General features: G+C 40.1%; 19 non-coding genes across 19 annotated transcripts; all 19 read left to right on the forward strand.

The window, feature by feature from the left end:
- The first annotated feature begins 4586 nt into the window (after nt 1-4586).
- LOC119225722 (U6 spliceosomal RNA) lies at nt 4587-4693 on the forward strand. Its single transcript, XR_005121180.1, has one exon. It is a non-coding gene; the product is annotated as a U6 spliceosomal RNA (small nuclear RNA).
- Nucleotides 4694-5713: 1020 nt separating this feature from the next.
- trnal-aag (transfer RNA leucine (anticodon AAG)) lies at nt 5714-5796 on the forward strand. The gene has a single exon. It is a non-coding gene; the product is annotated as a tRNA-Leu (tRNA).
- A 453-nt stretch (nt 5797-6249) lies between these two features.
- trnal-aag (transfer RNA leucine (anticodon AAG)) lies at nt 6250-6332 on the forward strand. The gene has a single exon. It is a non-coding gene; the product is annotated as a tRNA-Leu (tRNA).
- Nucleotides 6333-6786: 454 nt separating this feature from the next.
- Nucleotides 6787-6869, forward strand: trnal-aag (transfer RNA leucine (anticodon AAG)). The gene has a single exon. It is a non-coding gene; the product is annotated as a tRNA-Leu (tRNA).
- Nucleotides 6870-7327: 458 nt separating this feature from the next.
- On the forward strand, nt 7328-7410 carry trnal-aag (transfer RNA leucine (anticodon AAG)). The gene has a single exon. It is a non-coding gene; the product is annotated as a tRNA-Leu (tRNA).
- A 455-nt stretch (nt 7411-7865) lies between these two features.
- Nucleotides 7866-7948, forward strand: trnal-aag (transfer RNA leucine (anticodon AAG)). The gene has a single exon. It is a non-coding gene; the product is annotated as a tRNA-Leu (tRNA).
- A 455-nt stretch (nt 7949-8403) lies between these two features.
- Nucleotides 8404-8486, forward strand: trnal-aag (transfer RNA leucine (anticodon AAG)). Its single transcript has one exon. It is a non-coding gene; the product is annotated as a tRNA-Leu (tRNA).
- Nucleotides 8487-8944: 458 nt separating this feature from the next.
- On the forward strand, nt 8945-9027 carry trnal-aag (transfer RNA leucine (anticodon AAG)). Its single transcript has one exon. It is a non-coding gene; the product is annotated as a tRNA-Leu (tRNA).
- A 453-nt stretch (nt 9028-9480) lies between these two features.
- Nucleotides 9481-9563, forward strand: trnal-aag (transfer RNA leucine (anticodon AAG)). Its single transcript has one exon. It is a non-coding gene; the product is annotated as a tRNA-Leu (tRNA).
- A 455-nt stretch (nt 9564-10018) lies between these two features.
- trnal-aag (transfer RNA leucine (anticodon AAG)) lies at nt 10019-10101 on the forward strand. The gene has a single exon. It is a non-coding gene; the product is annotated as a tRNA-Leu (tRNA).
- A 458-nt stretch (nt 10102-10559) lies between these two features.
- trnal-aag (transfer RNA leucine (anticodon AAG)) lies at nt 10560-10642 on the forward strand. Its single transcript has one exon. It is a non-coding gene; the product is annotated as a tRNA-Leu (tRNA).
- Nucleotides 10643-11095: 453 nt separating this feature from the next.
- On the forward strand, nt 11096-11178 carry trnal-aag (transfer RNA leucine (anticodon AAG)). Its single transcript has one exon. It is a non-coding gene; the product is annotated as a tRNA-Leu (tRNA).
- A 455-nt stretch (nt 11179-11633) lies between these two features.
- trnal-aag (transfer RNA leucine (anticodon AAG)) lies at nt 11634-11716 on the forward strand. The gene has a single exon. It is a non-coding gene; the product is annotated as a tRNA-Leu (tRNA).
- A 458-nt stretch (nt 11717-12174) lies between these two features.
- Nucleotides 12175-12257, forward strand: trnal-aag (transfer RNA leucine (anticodon AAG)). Its single transcript has one exon. It is a non-coding gene; the product is annotated as a tRNA-Leu (tRNA).
- Nucleotides 12258-12712: 455 nt separating this feature from the next.
- On the forward strand, nt 12713-12795 carry trnal-aag (transfer RNA leucine (anticodon AAG)). Its single transcript has one exon. It is a non-coding gene; the product is annotated as a tRNA-Leu (tRNA).
- A 458-nt stretch (nt 12796-13253) lies between these two features.
- Nucleotides 13254-13336, forward strand: trnal-aag (transfer RNA leucine (anticodon AAG)). Its single transcript has one exon. It is a non-coding gene; the product is annotated as a tRNA-Leu (tRNA).
- A 453-nt stretch (nt 13337-13789) lies between these two features.
- On the forward strand, nt 13790-13872 carry trnal-aag (transfer RNA leucine (anticodon AAG)). Its single transcript has one exon. It is a non-coding gene; the product is annotated as a tRNA-Leu (tRNA).
- Nucleotides 13873-14327: 455 nt separating this feature from the next.
- Nucleotides 14328-14410, forward strand: trnal-aag (transfer RNA leucine (anticodon AAG)). The gene has a single exon. It is a non-coding gene; the product is annotated as a tRNA-Leu (tRNA).
- A 458-nt stretch (nt 14411-14868) lies between these two features.
- On the forward strand, nt 14869-14951 carry trnal-aag (transfer RNA leucine (anticodon AAG)). Its single transcript has one exon. It is a non-coding gene; the product is annotated as a tRNA-Leu (tRNA).
- Nucleotides 14952-15385: the final 434 nt, after the last annotated feature.

Consider the following 15385-nt stretch of genomic DNA (forward strand, 5'->3'; position numbering starts at 1 on the left):
TCAAACACGGGGCACACGGAGGGGGGGGGGGGCGCGCAACTCTCCCAACCTCAAATCAGGGACACTTTCGCTGACGGGGGGCTGCTGGCGGTCGACGCGGGGAGTGCTAGCACAATCTTTTTTTTCTTTCTTTGCAGCGCCAGCCTCACTGCTCATTTTAACAGAGAGGACCGCTCCGCTCGGGCCACCCGGCACCCGCGCGCACTGGTCTGATGCGTCACACATTCACAACAACCGGGAGTTTTTTGCCGAGTTTTCGGTTTGTTTCGAGAAGTGTAACCACACTTAGGACCGCCGACGCACGCTAGACATGTTCGATCGCGCTGTTACGCCAACACTTCCGGTAGACGCTTCTTCGTTGGTGTTCAGCGGTTTCTATTTCCGGTCTCGCCGGCGGACTGAGAATAGAAACTAGGAATCGAATTTTAAACTTTTGAACGATACCGGGTAAATCGCAAAGCTAGTTTCGATTCCAATCGATTCTCGATTCTCGATACCCAACCCTAATGGTGAGAAACGAAAAGGTTTTTCAGCATGTTTCTGAGAGGCTGGCTGTCGAGGGATACCAGCGGACATCCGAGCAGTGCCGCATTAAATGCAAGCAACTGCGGAGCGACTACCATAAGGTGAAAGACCACAACAGCCTGAGTGGTGTTCACCGAAAAGATTGGAAGTGGCTTGCTATGATGGACGCTATCTATGGACACAGACCGGCGAGTTTGGGACGAGAAGGAGGCATCGATACGGCCACCTCGTTGCTGGAGTCGACAACGGAGCCTCCCGGTAATTTTTAAATTGTGAAATATAGTAAGATCACGGGAAAGCGTAGTTTTGATGCACAGCTTTTGTGCACGTCCGTTGTTTGTCTGTCAGCCAGCCATGTGTGGTATCAAACAATAATTTGCAAGCTAGGAAAACGTTAGTATATTAGCACGTGGTGGAGGACGGAGTGCTTGCCCAGTAACGTAACTTGTACAGATACCCCAATAAAATACGATTATTTTACTAGTAAAGATATACTGCTAAATATATATTGACGAGAGAGGCTAGACATACTACGTTGTATGTTCTGTATTTATCTCAACCGCCGTTTGTGTAATTAACGTGACTTGTTTAACTTTTCAGTTGAGCATCCTGGCTGTCGGGAGGAAATGGAACCAGAGGTACTTCGTGAAATTTCTACCCTTGAAAGCATAAGTTCGCCTGCCAGGACTTCAACACCGACACCACCAGAATCTGCTCCATCTACTTCGAGTGAACCTCGGCGTTTTACAATTGGTAAGACATGAACACCAGAGTGAAAAGAAATTTAATAAATATTTATATTTATAATGGCAAACGTCTTGTTGTCTCCCCGTAATTTGGGTTGGTTCAAATCACAAAGATCAAAAGGCATCACTCAACAAACCAACATTCCTGTCTCTTTTGCATTCCAGGCAAGAGGAAAAGGGGGCAACAGGATGTTGTTGCGGCCCTGGCTGAGATGCAGGCAGCTGATGAGAAGCAGCAGGAGTGCTTGGAGAAGATGGAGGACCGCCGTGACCGGCGCTTCGAAATTATGATGGAGGATGCCCGTGAGGCAAGGCGGCATGAGGCTGATATAACGCGCCAACATATGGAGCAGTTGGTTAACTTTAATCAGGCCTTCCTCGGCACGCTCACCCAGCTGGTGCAGAAGTTTAGTCCCCCCAACTCTGTGCCATGATTCAGCCACTAGTGCTCTTTTGCACACAGCACTTTAGTTTACTTTTTTGGACTCATTTGCTTTGTTTGCACTCGTTTGATTTGTTTGCACTCGTTTGATTTTTTAAATTAAAATATGTTTTTATTACCTCTTGTGTCCTTTGTTCCATTGCCATCGCACACAATTCCTCCCTAAACCATTCTATAAATTGAGGTCATTTTATTTATGTTCCTGTCATCTGTTAATTGTTTGCTACCTTGGCCATTTGAGAGATTATGCTTGTCTTAAATACAAAACAGTAATGTTACTTCACATTTACAATAGGTGATCTTCCAAGGTTTAACCCTAATCATGATTTTTAAAGTAACCTATTGCAAACAAAATCTGGATCTAATTCTTCAGTTCACACATTCTTAATTACACGTACATCATTTGTAAGTACACTAATATAACCAAAGGATACGCTATAAATTGTTTACTTGCACAGTATTATGGAAAGTCACCAGATTGTCCATTTGATATAGTTACTATTTCTCAAAATATGAAGAGGCAGGGTAAAAGTAAAAAGGATTTATTCTTTTTCAATAAAATTCAAACATAATATATATACAGATGTACAACAGATTTAACTGTTCAAATAACGCATTAGACCCTCGCGTACATCCCTGCCCTCCTCCACTGCGCCCTGTGGCTGTGGAACCACAGGCTCCGCAGCAACTGGTGTATCCCATTCGTGCTGGTAATCCTCTCCATGCCTTTCACAAAGATTGTGCAGAGCACAACAAGTCAACACCATGGACTTCACCAATTCAATGTCGCTGTCATTCCTCTTCATAAGGCACCGCCACCTTCCTTTGAGTCTCCCAAAAGCATATTCCACCACCACCCGAGCCCTACACACTTTTTTGTTGTAGGTCAGTTGTTCTGCTGTCAGCCAGAACCCGCGCATCATGCAAACGTCCAGCCATTCCAGCATATGCACTCCAAAATAGTCCTTTTCCATCAACTACTCCTTGCAGGATGATGGAATGCCAGCCTTTTCTGTTGAAGTAATCACAGTGGTACTCCTTTGGGGCTATTATGGGTATGTGTGACCCATCAATGGCACCAACACACTGCGGAAGCCCCCATCGGTTCTCAAAGTAGGCTGCCATCTCTTTAAACTGCTGGTGGTCAGGGAAACGTATCTGTTCTGGAACTAACAAATTCCTAGCGGCCTTGCAGAATTCCTGGACGCACCGACACACTGTTGTTCTGCTGACTCCAAAAAGATGGCCAATACTTCTGTACTTGCTGTTGGTTGCAAGCTTCCATAGTGCAATGGCAACTCTTTTCTTTACAGGAACACACATTCTGTAGTTTGTGTCCTGCTTTTCCATTGCTGGATGCACCATGGAACAAAGGAATACAAATGTTTCTTCAGACATCCTGAAGTTGTGCACCCACTGTGAGTGTGTGAATCCTGGAACAATCACATCCCACCAGTCATTTGAGCGGCTGAAAGTCCAAATGGTTGGTCTGCGGCGCTGTTTTTGCAACAGATTTATTATCTAGAAAACACAAAGCAATGTTAAGGTTAAAACAATGTCACAGTGATGGTGGGTGTGTTCAAGTCATTCAATTATTAGGGCAACTACCATACGCCAGATCAAAAAAATACATTAATAATACAAGTATTATATAAAGTATTATGCACCAGAGAGGGAACTTTGGTGTCATTAAAGCACAAAGAAAAAATAGCTTAAAGATATACCTATTTTCTCAGAATAATCAATCATTAACCACAACTAGTATTGCACTTTAAATCATATAGGTGAGAGTTAAATACTCTTAATAAGTAACCTTCATAGTGCTTAAATAATAAACAGGCTGTAGTTTACAGTTAGCACTTATTTTTTTAGTTTAGGATTATTTAATTTATAAAAAATATAGTTTGAACAAAAGACGAAATACATTAATACATGACATGAAAAAGATCGCTTAGCTCAAGCTTACCCTCTTGCGCCGTCGTGTTTGTCTTGCCTTGTCTTGACTCACGCGGTTGTCTATCTCGTCCCAGCTCATTAAAACTTCCCGAATTCGCCTGTGTTTTTCCGCTGTGTTTTTCCTTGCAGCGTGTAGCCTTTGCTCAAACAAAAATTGTTGTCTCCTTGTGACAAACAGCCACATATTGAGAAGCAACAACAGGATCGGCTGTATGTCCTCCATTGTTGTTTGCGGTTTGTTTTCCGTTTTCGCGCGATCGAATGACGTCAATCTACTTTGCGTCCAATACCACGCCCATCAAGTGACGTTACCACTACTTTCTGGAATACACCACGCCTACCAGGTAAGGGTACTGTTGGCGGTGGAAACGCTCGCCAAATCATGGTTAACAGACCCGACCCGTACCGACCCGACCCGTACCGTACCGTACTGCTCGGTGGAAACGAGCCAAAAGTCTTGCCCAATTTGCTACTCGGATTAGGCCAGGACAAAATGGGCATCCAAGGTTTCTTTGCCAAAGGGAAGGGCTGGAAAGTGTCTCCCAGAATAACAAAGGTTCACATAGTGCGAATTATCCCGCTTCTGATTCCTCAAAATTGCCAGAAAGTCTCACAGATGCCTGGGGTGTGCGTCATAAAGGGGACTATTCCGACCTTAAGTCCCGCCCCTGACAAGAAATGCAACGCTCTCTGTCAAAGTACTTTTGAAGTCACTCGTTTGGCGTTTTAAACGCTTGAACCGAAAATGAGGGTACTCTCAAAAAACAGCAAACACATGCCTTTTGCCGGGGAAAAGTCTCAACCCTTACTACTACTGTGACCTTTCACAGGGAATGAATCTCTCCAGTCTGCACCATTGTGAAGGTATTCATCCGTCCACAGGGGGTTCAAAGGGCATTCAGCAAATGAGGGTCAATGTGCTTGCTACGGCAGCACGTATAATAAATTGGAAACGATACAGAGAAGATTAGCATGGCCCCTGCGCAAGGATGACACCCAAATTCGTGAAGGGTTTCCATATTTTCATTTGCACAATCAGAACTCACCACATCCATTGCCTCAACAGACAGTCGCAACTAGGTGGCAGACTCAGGTAAAGAACAAAGGCCTTGTCAAAAATGCTTTGAGATAGAGATGTCAAAGTCTTGCCCAATTTGCTACTCGGATTAGGCCAGGACAAAATGGGCATCCAAGGTTTCTTTGCCAAAGGGAAGGGCTGGAAAGTGTCTCCCAGAATGACAAAGGTTCACATAGTGCGAATTATCCCGCTTCTGATTCCTCAAATTTGCCAGAAAGTCTCACAGATGCCTGGGGTGTGCGTCATAAAGGGGACTATTCCGACCTTAAGTCCCGCCCCCGACAAGAAATGCAACGCTTTCCTTCAAAGTACTTTTGAAGTCACTCGTTTGGCGGTTTAAACGCTTGAACCGAAAATGAGGGTACTCTCAAAAAACTGCAAACACATGCCTTTTGCCGGGGAAAAGTCTCAACCCTTACCAAAAGGCCATAATGTAACAAAGTAATCTACCTTAAAAATGCACTTATGTCAATGCTACACACAGTGCCTCAAGAAATGACGCTCCAGCACAAATGCTCTCGCTTCTTCGTTGGATATGTTTGTTGAAAGGTTTTTGGAAACGAAGATCAGAGATGGACTTTATGTTAAGTTACAGATGTTGTAATCACAAAGAAATCAATGCATTTAAATGCTCTCGACATACCATAAAATACATACCACTTTTGACCTAATTTTTCAACTTTGGAAACGTATTGTTGCCAGAAGTGTTTAGGTTTTGTAAGTCCAAAACATGACGTTGGAAGGTAAACCTGGAAAAAAGGTCATAATGTAACAAAGTAATCTACCTTAAAAATGCACTTATGTAAATGCTACACACAGTGCCTCAAGAAATGACGCTCCAGCACGGCACGATATCAAATCTGATATTTCATGCTGTGTTGTACAAAAGATAAGGAATTCAACAACATAGTCAATAAAGGACATCCTAGTATTTATTATAATTTCAATGCCTTACATCATTTTCAAGTCAGGATGGCCGAGTGGTCTAAGGCGCTGCGTTAAGGTCGCAGTCTCCCCTGGAGGCGTGGGTTCAAATCCTACTTCTGACCAATGCTCTCGCTTCTTCGTTGGATATGTTTGTTGAAAGGTATTTGGAAACGAAGATCAGAGATGGACTTTATGTTAAGTTACAGATGTTGTAATCACAAAGAAATCAATGCATTTAAATGCTCTCGACATACCATAAAATACAAACCACTTTTGACTTAATTTTTCAGCTTTGGAAACGTATTGCTGCCAGAAGTGTTTAGGTTTTGTAAGTCCAAAACATGAGGTTGGAAGGTAAACCTTGAAAACAGGCCATAATGTAACAAAGTAATCTACCTTAAAAATGCACTTATGTCAATGCTACACACAGTGCCTCAAGAAATGACGCTCCAGCACGGCACTATATCACATCTGATATTTCATGCTGTGTTGTACAAAAGATAAGGAATTCACCAACAGTCAATAAAGGACATCCTGGTATTTATTATAATTTCAATGCCTTACATCATTTTCAAGTGAGGATGGCCGAGTGGTCTAAGGCGCTGCGTTAAGGTCGCAGTCTCCCCTGGAGGCGTGGGTTCAAATCCCACTTCTGACAAATGCTCTCGCTTCTTCATTGGATATGTTTGTGAAAGGTATTTGGAAACGAAGATCAGAGATGGATTTTATGTTAAGTTACAGAAGTTGTAATCACAAAGAAATTAATGCATTTAAATGCTCTCGACATACCATAAAATACAAACCACTTTTGACTTAATTTTTCAACTTTGGAAACGTATTGCTGCCAGAAGTGTTTAGGTTTTGTAAGTCCAAAAAATGACGTTGGAAGGTAAACCTGGAAAAAAGGCCATAATGTAACAAAGTAATCTACCTTAAAAATGCACTTATGTCAATGCTACACACAGTGCCTCAAGAAATGACGCTCCAGCACGGCACTATATCACATCTGATATTTCATGCTGTGTTGTACAAAAGATGCGGAATTCAACAACATAGTCAATAAAGGACATCCTGGTATTTATTATAATTTCAATGCCTTACATCATTTTCAAGTCAGGATGGCCGAGTGGTCTAAGGCGCTGCGTTAAGGTCGCAGTCTCCCCTGGAGGCGTGGGTTCAAATCCCACTTCTGACAAATGGTCTCGCTTATTTGTTGGATATGTTGTTTGTTGAAAGGTATTTGGAAACGAAGATCAGAGATGGATTTTATGTTAAGTTACAGATGTTGTAATCACAAAGAAATTAATGCATTTAAATGCTCTCGACATACCATAAAATACAAACCACTTTTGACTTAATTTTTCAATTTTGGAAACGTATTGCTGCCAGAAGTGTTTAGGTTTTGTAAGTCCAAAACATGACGTTGGAAGGTAAACCTGGAAAAAAGGTCATAATGTAACAAAGTAATCTACCTTAAAAATGCACTTATGTAAATGCTACACACAGTGCCTCAAGAAATGACGCTCCAGCACGGCACGATATCAAATCTGATATTTCATGCTGTGTTGTACAAAAGATAAGGAATTCAACAACATAGTCAATAAAGGACATCCTAGTATTTATTATAATTTCAATGCCTTACATCATTTTCAAGTCAGGATGGCCGAGTGGTCTAAGGCGCTGCGTTAAGGTCGCAGTCTCCCCTGGAGGCGTGGGTTCAAATCCTACTTCTGACCAATGCTCTCGCTTCTTCGTTGGATATGTTTGTTGAAAGGTATTTGGAAACGAAGATCAGAGATGGACTTTATGTTAAGTTACAGATGTTGTAATCACAAAGAAATCAATGCATTTAAATGCTCTCGACATACCATAAAATACAAACCACTTTTGACTTAATTTTTCAATTTTGGAAACGTATTGCTGCCAGAAGTGTTTAGGTTTTGTAAGTCCAAAACATGACGTTGGAAGGTAAACCTGGAAAAAAGGCCATAATGTAACAAAGTAATCTACCTTAAAAATGCACTTATGTCAATGCTACACACAGTGCCTCAAGAAATGACGCTCCAGCACGGCACTATATCACATCTGATATTTCATGCTGTGTTGTACAAAAGATAAGGAATTCAACAACATAGTCAATAAAGGATCTCCTGGTATTTATTATAATTTCAATGCCTTACATCATTTTCAAGTCAGGATGGCCGAGTGGTGTAAGGCGCTGCGTTAAGGTCGCAGTCTCCCCTGGAGGCGTGGGTTCAAATCCCACTTCTGACAAATGGTCTCGCTTCTTCGTTGGATATGTTTGTTGAAAGGTATTTGGAAACGAAGATCAGAGATGGATTTTATGTTAAGTTACAGAAGTTGTAATCACAAAGAAATTAATGCATTTAAATGCTCTCGACATACCATAAAATACAAACCACTTTTGACTTAATTTTTCAACTTTGGAAACGTATTGCTGCCAGAAGTGTTTAGGTTTTGTAAGTCCAAAAAATGACGTTGGAAGGTAAACCTGGAAAAAAGGCCATAATGTAACAAAGTAATCTACCTTAAAAATGCACTTATGTCAATGCTACACACAGTGCCTCAAGAAATGACGCTCCAGCACGGCACTATATCACATCTGATATTTCATGCTGTGTTGTACAAAAGATAAGGAATTCACCAACATAGTCAATAAAGGACATCCTGGTATTTATTATAATTTCAATGCCTTACATCATTTTTAAGTCAGGATGGCCGAGTGGTCTAAGGCGCTGCGTTAAGGTCGCAGTCTCCCCTGGAGGCGTGGGTTCAAATCCCACTTCTGACAAATGGTCTCGCTTCTTCGTTGGATATGTTGTTTGTTGAAAGATATTTGGAAACGAAGATCAGAGATGGATTTTATGTTAAGTTACAGATGTTGTAATCACAAAGAAATTAATGCATTTAAATGCTCTCGACATACCATAAAATACAAACCACTTTTGACTTAATTTTTCAACTTTGGAAACGTATTGCTGCCAGAAGTGTTTAGGTTTTGTAAGTCCAAAACATGAGGTTGGAAGGTAAACCTTGAAAACAGGCCATAATGTAACAAAGTAATCTACCTTAAAAATGCACTTATGTCAATGCTACACACAGTGCCTCAAGAAATGACGCTCCAGCACGGCACTATATCACATCTGATATTTCATGCTGTGTTGTACAAAAGATGCGGAATTCAACAACATAGTCAATAAAGGACATCCTGGTATTTATTATAATTTCAATGCCTTACATCATTTTCAAGTCAGGATGGCCGAGTGGTCTAAGGCGCTGCGTTAAGGTCGCAGTCTCCCCTGGAGGCGTGGGTTCAAATCCCACTTCTGACAAATGGTCTCGCTTCTTCGTTGGATATGTTTGTTGAAAGGTATTTGGAAACGAAGATCAGAGATGGATTTTATGTTAAGTTACAGAAGTTGTAATCACAAAGAAATTAATGCATTTAAATGCTCTCGACATACCATAAAATACAAACCACTTTTGACTTAATTTTTCAACTTTGGAAACGTATTGCTGCCAGAAGTGTTTAGGTTTTGTAAGTCCAAAAAATGACGTTGGAAGGTAAACCTTGAAAAAAGGCCATAATGTAACAAAGTAATCTACCTTAAAAATGCACTTATGTCAATGCTACACACAGTGCCTCAAGAAATGACGCTCCAGCACGGCACTATATCACATCTGATATTTCATGCTGTGTTGTAGAAAAGATAAGGAATTCACCAACAGTCAATAAAGGACATCCTGGTATTTATTATAATTTCAATGCCTTACATCATTTTCAAGTGAGGATGGCCGAGTGGTCTAAGGCGCTGCGTTAAGGTCGCAGTCTCCCCTGGAGGCGTGGGTTCAAATCCCACTTCTGACAAATGGTCTCGCTTCTTCATTGGATATGTTTGTTGAAAGGTATTTGGAAACGAAGATCAGAGATGGATTTTATGTTAAGTTACAGATGTCGTAATCACAAAGAAATTAATGCATTTAAATGCTCTCGACATACCATAAAATACAAACCACTTTTGACTTAATTTTTCAACTTTGGAAACGTATTGCTGCCAGAAGTGTTTAGGTTTTGTAAGTCCAAAACATGAGGTTGGAAGGTAAACCTTGAAAACAGGCCATAATGTAACAAAGTAATCTACCTTAAAAATGCACTTATGTCAATGCTACACACAGTGCCTCAAGAAATGACGCTCCAGCACGGCACTATATCACATCTGATATTTCATGCTGTGTTGTACAAAAGATGCGGAATTCAACAACATAGTCAATAAAGGACATCCTGGTATTTATTATAATTTCTATGCCTTACATCATTTTCAAGTCAGGATGGCCGAGTGGTCTAAGGCGCTGCGTTAAGATCGCAGTCTCCCCTGGAGGCGTGGGTTCAAATCCCACTTCTGACAAATGGTCTCGCTTCTTCGTTGGATATGTTGTTTGTTGAAAGGTATTTGGAAACGAAGATCAGAGATGGATTTTATGTTAAGTTACAGATGTTGTAATCACAAAGAAATTAATGCATTTAAATGCTCTCGACATACCATAAAATACAAACCACTTTTGACTTAATTTTTCAACTTTGGAAACGTATTGCTGCCAGAAGTGTTTAGGTTTTGTAAGTCCAAAAAATGACGTTGGAAGGTAAACCTGGAAAAAAGGCCATAATGTAACAAAGTAATCTACCTTAAAAATGCACTTATGTCAATGCTACACACAGTGCCTCAAGAAATGACGCTCCAGCACGGCACTATATCACATCTGATATTTCATGCTGTGTTGTACAAAAGATGCGGAATTCACCAACATAGTCAATAAAGGACATCCTGGTATTTATTATAATTTCAATGCCTTACATCGATTTTAAGTCAGGATGGCCGAGTGGTCTAAGGCGCTGCGTTAAGGTCGCAGTCTCCCCTGGAGGCGTGGGTTCAAATCCCACTTCTGACAAATGGTCTCGCTTCTTCGTTGGATATGTTTGTTGAAAGGTATTTGGAAACGAAGATCAGAGATGGATTTTATGTTAAGTTACAGAAGTTGTAATCACAAAGAAATTAATGCATTTAAATGCTCTCGACATACCATAAAATACAAACCACTTTTGACTTAATTTTTCAACTTTGGAAACGTATTGCTGCCAGAAGTGTTTAGGTTTTGTAAGTCCAAAAAATGACGTTGGAAGGTAAACCTTGAAAAAAGGCCATAATGTAACAAAGTAATCTACCTTAAAAATGCACTTATGTCAATGCTACACACAGTGCCTCAAGAAATGACGCTCCAGCACGGCACTATATCACATCTGATATTTCATGCTGTGTTGTAGAAAAGATAAGGAATTCACCAACAGTCAATAAAGGACATCCTGGTATTTATTATAATTTCAATGCCTTACATCATTTTCAAGTGAGGATGGCCGAGTGGTCTAAGGCGCTGCGTTAAGGTCGCAGTCTCCCCTGGAGGCGTGGGTTCAAATCCCACTTCTGACAAATGGTCTCGCTTCTTCATTGGATATGTTTGTTGAAAGGTATTTGGAAACGAAGATCAGAGATGGATTTTATGTTAAGTTACAGATGTCGTAATCACAAAGAAATTAATGCATTTAAATGCTCTCGACATACCATAAAATACAAACCACTTTTGACTTAATTTTTCAACTTTGGAAACGTATTGCTGCCAGAAGTGTTTAGGTTTTGTAAGTCCAAAACATGAGGTTGGAAGGTAAACCTTGAAAACAGGCCATAATGTAACAAAGTAATCTACCTTAAAAATGCACTTATGTCAATGCTACACACAGTGCCTCAAGAAATGACGCTCCAGCACGGCACTATATCACATCTGATATTTCATGCTGTGTTGTACAAAAGATGCGGAATTCAACAACATAGTCAATAAAGGACATCCTGGTATTTATTATAATTTCTATGCCTTACATCATTTTCAAGTCAGGATGGCCGAGTGGTCTAAGGCGCTGCGTTAAGGTCGCAGTCTCCCCTGGAGGCGTGGGTTCAAATCCCACTTCTGACAAATGGTCTCGCTTCTTCGTTGGATATGTTGTTTGTTGAAAGGTATTTGGAAACGAAGATCAGAGATGGATTTTATGTTAAGTTACAGATGTTGTAATCACAAAGAAATTAATGCATTTAAATGCTCTCGACATACCATAAAATACAAACCACTTTTGACTTAATTTTTCAACTTTGGAAACGTATTGCTGCCAGAAGTGTTTAGGTTTTGTAAGTCCAAAACATGAGGTTGGAAGGTAAACCTTGAAAACAGGCCATAATGTTACAAAGTAATCTACCTTAAAAATGCACTTATGTCAATGCTACACACAGTGCCTCAAGAAATGACGCTCCAGCACGGCACTATATCACATCTGATATTTCATGCTGTGTTGTACAAAAGATGCGGAATTCAACAACATAGTCAATAAAGGACATCCTGGTATTTATTATAATTTCTATGCCTTACATCATTTTCAAGTCAGGATGGCCGAGTGGTCTAAGGCGCTGCGTTAAGGTCGCAGTCTCCCCTGGAGGCGTGGGTTCAAATCCCACTTCTGACAAATGGTCTCGCTTCTTCGTTGGATATGTTTGTTGAAAGGTATTTGGAAACGAAGATCAGAGATGGATTTTATGTTAAGTTACAGAAGTTGTAATCACAAAGAAATTAATGCATTTAAATGCTCTCGACATACCATAAAATACAAACCACTTTTGACTTAATTTTTCAACTTTGGAAACGTATTGCTGCCAGAAGTGTTTAGGTTTTGTAAGTCCAAAAAATGACGTTGGAAGGTAAACCTTGAAAAAAGGCCATAATGTAACAAAGTAATCTACCTTAAAAATGCACTTATGTCAATGCTACACACAGTGCCTCAAGAAATGACGCTCCAGCACGGCACTATATCACATCTGATATTTCATGCTGTGTTGTACAAAAGATAAGGAATTCACCAACATAGTCAATAAAGGACATCCTGGTATTTATTATAATTTCAATGCCTTACATCATTTTCAAGTCAGGATGGCCGAGTGGTCTAAGGCGCTGCGTTAAGGTCGCAGTCTCCCCTGGAGGCGTGGGTTCAAATCCCACTTCTGACAAATGGTCTCGCTTCTTCGTTGGATATGTTGTTTGTTGAAAGGTATTTGGAAACGAAGATCAGAGATGGATTTTATGTTAAGTTACAGATGTTGTAATCACAAAGAAATTAATGCATTTAAATGCTCTCGACATACCATAAAATACAAACCACTTTTGACTTAATTTTTCAACTTTGGAAACGTATTGCTGCCAGAAGTGTTTAGGTTTTGTAAGTCCAAAACATGAGGTTGGAAGGTAAACCTTGAAAACAGGCCATAATGTAACAAAGTAATCTACCTTAAAAATGCACTTATGTCAATGCTACACACAGTGCCTCAAGAAATGACGCTTCAGCACGGCACTATATCACATCTGATATTTCATGCTGTGTTGTACAAAAGATGCGGAATTCAACAACATAGTCAATAAAGGACATCCTGGTATTTATTATAATTTCAATGCCTTACATCATTTTCAAGTCAGGATGGCCGAGTGGTCTAAGGCGCTGCGTTAAGGTCGCAGTCTCCCCTGGAGGCGTGGGTTCAAATCCCACTTCTGACAAATGGTCTCGCTTCTTCGTTGGATATGTTTGTTGAAAGGTATTTGGAAACGAAGATCAGAGATGGATTTTATGTTAAGTTACAGAAGTTGTAATCACAAAGAAATTAATGCATTTAAATGCTCTCGACATACCATAAAATACAAACCACTTTTGACTTAATTTTTCAACTTTGGAAACGTATTGCTGCCAGAAGTGTTTAGGTTTTGTAAGTCCAAAAAATGACGTTGGAAGGTAAACCTTGAAAAAAGGCCATAATGTAACAAAGTAATCTACCTTAAAAATGCACTTATGTCAATGCTACACACAGTGCCTCAAGAAATGACGCTCCAGCACGGCACTATATCACATCTGATATTTCATGCTGTGTTGTAGAAAAGATAAGGAATTCACCAACAGTCAATAAAGGACATCCTGGTATTTATTATAATTTCAATGCCTTACATCATTTTCAAGTGAGGATGGCCGAGTGGTCTAAGGCGCTGCGTTAAGGTCGCAGTCTCCCCTGGAGGCGTGGGTTCAAATCCCACTTCTGACAAATGGTCTCGCTTCTTCATTGGATATGTTTGTTGAAAGGTATTTGGAAACGAAGATCAGAGATGTATTTTATGTTAAGTTACAGATGTCGTAATCACAAAGAAATTAATGCATTTAAATGCTCTCGACATACCATAAAATACAAACCACTTTTGACTTAATTTTTCAACTTTGGAAACGTATTGCTGCCAGAAGTGTTTAGGTTTTGTAAGTCCAAAACATGAGGTTGGAAGGTAAACCTTGAAAACAGGCCATAATGTAACAAAGTAATCTACCTTAAAAATGCACTTATGTCAATGCTACACACAGTGCCTCAAGAAATGACGCTCCAGCACGGCACTATATCACATCTGATATTTCATGCTGTGTTGTACAAAAGATGCGGAATTCAACAACATAGTCAATAAAGGACATCCTGGTATTTATTATAATTTCTATGCCTTACATCATTTTCAAGTCAGGATGGCCGAGTGGTCTAAGGCGCTGCGTTAAGGTCGCAGTCTCCCCTGGAGGCGTGGGTTCAAATCCCACTTCTGACAAATGGTCTCGCTTCTTCGTTGGATATGTTGTTTGTTGAAAGGTATTTGGAAACGAAGATCAGAGATGGATTTTATGTTAAGTTACAGATGTTGTAATCACAAAGAAATTAATGCATTTAAATGCTCTCGACATACCATAAAATACAAACCACTTTTGACTTAATTTTTCAACTTTGGAAACGTATTGCTGCCAGAAGTGTTTAGGTTTTGTAAGTCCAAAACATGAGGTTGGAAGGTAAACCTTGAAAACAGGCCATAATGTTACAAAGTAATCTACCTTAAAAATGCACTTATGTCAATGCTACACACAGTGCCTCAAGAAATGACGCTCCAGCACGGCACTATATCACATCTGATATTTCATGCTGTGTTGTACAAAAGATGCGGAATTCAACAACATAGTCAATAAAGGACATCCTGGTATTTATTATAATTTCTATGCCTTACATCATTTTCAAGTCAGGATGGCCGAGTGGTCTAAGGCGCTGCGTTAAGGTCGCAGTCTCCCCTGGAGGCGTGGGTTCAAATCCCACTTCTGACAAATGGTCTCGCTTCTTCGTTGGATATGTTTGTTGAAAGGTATTTGGAAACGAAGATCAGAGATGGATTTTATGTTAAGTTACAGAAGTTGTAATCACAAAGAAATTAATGCATTTAAATGCTCTCGACATACCATAAAATACAAACCACTTTTGACTTAATTTTTCAACTTTGGAAACGTATTGCTGCCAGAAGTGTTTAGGTTTTGTAAGTCCAAAAAATGACGTTGGAAGGTAAACCTTGAAAAAAGGCCATAATGTAACAAAGTAATCTACCTTAAAAATGCACTTATGTCAATGCTACACACAGTGCCTCAAGAAATGACGCTCCAGCACGGCACTATATCACATCTGATATTTCATGCTGTGTTGTACAAAAGATAAGGAATTCAACAACATAGTCAATAAAGGACATCCTGGTATTTATTATAATTTC

The sequence above is a fragment of the Pungitius pungitius genome, chromosome 5 (assembly GCF_949316345.1).
Source record: "Pungitius pungitius chromosome 5, fPunPun2.1, whole genome shotgun sequence".
NCBI lineage: Eukaryota > Metazoa > Chordata > Actinopteri > Perciformes > Gasterosteidae > Pungitius > Pungitius pungitius.